Source organism: Nomascus leucogenys, chromosome 13 (genome assembly GCF_006542625.1).
Source record: "Nomascus leucogenys isolate Asia chromosome 13, Asia_NLE_v1, whole genome shotgun sequence".
In the NCBI taxonomy this organism is placed as follows: Eukaryota; Metazoa; Chordata; class Mammalia; order Primates; family Hylobatidae; genus Nomascus; species Nomascus leucogenys.
Window position 1 is genome coordinate 32,786,740 of NC_044393.1, and position 3,733 is coordinate 32,790,472.

Sequence of the window (3,733 nt, forward strand, 5' to 3'; positions counted from 1 at the left end):
GAAATATGGGACTATGTGAAAAGACCAAACCTACATCTGATTGGTGCACCTGAAAGTGACAGGGAGAATGGAACCAAGTTGGAAAACACTCTGCAAGATATTATCCAGGAGAACTTCCCCAATCTAGCAAGGCAGGCCAACATTCAGATTCAGGAAATACAGAGAATGCCACAAAGATACTCCTCGAGAAGAGCAACCCCAAGACACATAATTGTCAGATTCACCAAAGTTGAAATGAAGGAAAAAATGTTAAGGGTGGCCAGAGAGAAAGGTCAGGTTACCCACAAAGGAAGCCTGTCAGACTAACAGCTGATCTCTCAGCAGAAACTCTACAAGCCAGAAGAGACTGGGGGCCAATATTCAACATTCTTAAAGAAAAGAATTTTCAACCCAGAATTTCATATCCAGCCCAACTAAGCTTCATAAGAGAAGGAGAAATAAAATACTTTACAGACAAGCAAATGCTGAGAGATTTTGTCACCACCAGGCCTGCACTAAAAGAGCTCCTGAAGGAAGCACTAAACATGGAAAGGAACAACCGGTACCAGCCACTGCAAAAACATGCCAAATTGTAAAGACCATCGAGGCTAGGAAGAAACTGCATCAACTAACGAGCAAAATAACCAGCTAACATCATAATGACAGGATCAAATTCACACATAACAATATTAACTTTAAATGTAAACGGGCTAAATGCTCCAGTTAAAAGACACAGACTGGCAAATTGGATAAGGAGTCAAGACCCATCAGTGTGCTGTATTCAGGAAACCCATCTCACGTGCAGAGACACACATAGACTCAAAATAAAGGGATGGAGGAAGATCTACCAAGCAAATGGAAAACAAAAAAAGGCAGGGGTTGCAATCCTAGTCTCTGATAAAATAGACTTTAAACCAACAAAGATCAAAAGAGACAAAGAAGGCCATTACATAATGGTAAAGGGATCAATTCAACAAGAAGAGCTAACTACTCTAAATATATATGCACCCAATACAGGAGCACCCAGATTCATAAAGCAAGTCCTGAGTGGCCTACAAAGAGACTTAGACTCCCACACAATAATAATGGGGGATTTTAACACCCCACTGTCAATATTAGACAGATCAATGAGACAGAAAGTTAAAAAGGATACCCAGGAATTGAACTCAGCTCTGCACCAAGCAGACCTAATAGATATCTACAGAACTCTCCACCCCAAATCAACAGAATATACATTTTTTTTCAGCACCACACCACACCTATTCCAAAATTGACCACATAGTTGGAAGTAAAGCTCTCCTCAGCAAATGTAAAAGAACAGAAATTATAACAAACTGTCTCTCAGACCACAGTGCAATCAAACTAGAACTCAGGATTAAGAAACTCACTCAAAACCATTCAACTACATGGAAACTGAACAACCTGCTCCTGAATGACTACTGGGTACATAACTAAATGAAGGCAGAAATAAAGATGTTCTTTGAAACCAATGAGAACAAAGACACAACATACCAGAATCTCTGGGACACATTCAAAGCAGTGTGTAGAGGGAAATTTATAGCACTAAATGCCCACAAGAGAAAGCAGGAAAGATCCAAAATTGACACCCTAACATCACAATTAAAAGAACTAGAAAAGCAAGAGAAAACACATTCAAAAGCTAGCAGAAGGCAAGAAATAACTAAAATCAGAGCAGAACTGAAGGAAATAGAGACACAAAAAAACGCTTCAAAAAATTAATGAATCCAGGAGCTGGTTTTTGAAAAGATCAACAAAATTGATAGGCTGCTAGCAAGACTAATAAAGAAGAAAAGAGAGAAGAATCAAATAGATGCAATAAAAAATGAAAAAGGGATATCACCACCGATCCCACAGAAATACAATCTACCATCAGAGAATACTACAAACACCTCTATGCAAATAAACTAGAAAATCTAGAAGAAATGGATAAATTTCTCGACAAATACACCCTCCCAAGACTCCAGGAAGAAGTTGAATCTCTGAATAGACCAATAACAGGTTCTGAAATTGTGGCAATAATCAATAGCTTACCAACAAAAAAGAGTCCAGGACCTGATGGATTCACAGCTGAATTCTACCAGAGGTACAAGGAGGAACTGGTACCATTCCTTCTGAAACTATTCCAATCAACAGAAAAAGAGGGAATCCTCCCTAACACATTTTATGAAGCCAGCATCATCCTGATACCAAAGCCTGGCAGAGACACAACCAAAAAAGAGAATTTCAGACCAATATCCTTGATGAACATTGATGCAAAAATCCTCAATAAAATACTGGCAAACCAAATCCAGCAGCACATCAAAAAGCTTATACACCATGATCAAGTGGGCTTCATCCCTGGGATGCAAGGCTGGTTCAACATACACAAATCAATAAATGTAATGCAGCATATAAACAGAACCAAAGACAAAAACCACATGATTATCTCAATAGATGCAGAAAAGGCCTTTGACAAAATTCAACAATGCTTCACGCTAAAAACTCTCAATAAATTAGGTATTGATGGGACATATCTCAAAATAATGAGATATCTATGACAAACCCACAGCCAATATCATACTGAATGGGCAACAACTGGAAGCATTCCCTTTGAAAACTGGCACAAGACAGGGATGCCCTCTCTCACCAGTCCTATTCAACATAGTGTTGGAAGTTGTGGCCAGGGCAATCGGGCAGGAGAAGGAAATAAAGGATATTCAATTAGGAAAAGAGGAAGTCAAATTGTCCCTGCTTGCAGATGACATGATTGTATATCTAGAAAACCCCATTGTCTCAGCCCAAAATCTCCTTAAGCTGATAAGCAACTTCAGCAAAGTCTCAGGATACAAAATCAATGTACAAAAATCACAAGCATTCTTATACACCAATAACAGACAAACAGAGAGCCAAATCATGAGTGAACTACCATTCAAAATTGCTTCAAAGAGAATAAAATACCTAGGAATCCAACTTACAAGGGACATGAAGGACCTCTTCAAGGAGAACTACAAACCACTGCTCCATGAAATAAAAGAGGATACAAACAAATGGAAGAACATTCCATGCTCATGGGTTGGAAGAATCAATATTGTGAAAATGGCCATACTGCCCAAGGTAATTTATAGATTCAATGCCATCCCCATCAAGCTACCAATGACTTTCTTCACAGAATTGGAAAAAACTACTTTAAAGTTCATATGGAACCAAAAAAGAGCCTGCATCGCCAAGTCAATCCTAAGCCAAAAGAACAAAGCTGGAGGCATCACGCTACCTGACTTCAAACTATACTACAAGGCTACAGTAACCAAAACAGCATGGTACTGGTACCAAAACAGAGACATAGATCAATGGAACAGAACAGAGCCCTCAGAAATAATGCTGCATATCTACAACTATCTGATCTTTGACAAACCTGACAAAAACAAGCAATGGGGGCCGGGCGCGGTGGCTCACGCTTGTAATCCCAGCACTTTGGGAGGCCGAGGCGGGTGGATCACGAGGTCAGGAGATCGAGACCACGGTGAAACCCCGTCTCTACTAAAATACAAAAAATTAGCCGGGCGTGGTGGCGGGCGCCTGTAGTCCCAGCTACTCGGAGAGGCTGAGAGAGGAGAATGGCGTGAACCTGGGAGGCGGAGCTTGCAGTGAGCCGAGATCGCGCCACTGCACTCCAGCCTGGGTGAGAGAGCGAGACTCCGTCTCAAAAAAAAAAAAAAAAACAAGCAATGGGATAAGGATTCCCTATTTAATAAAT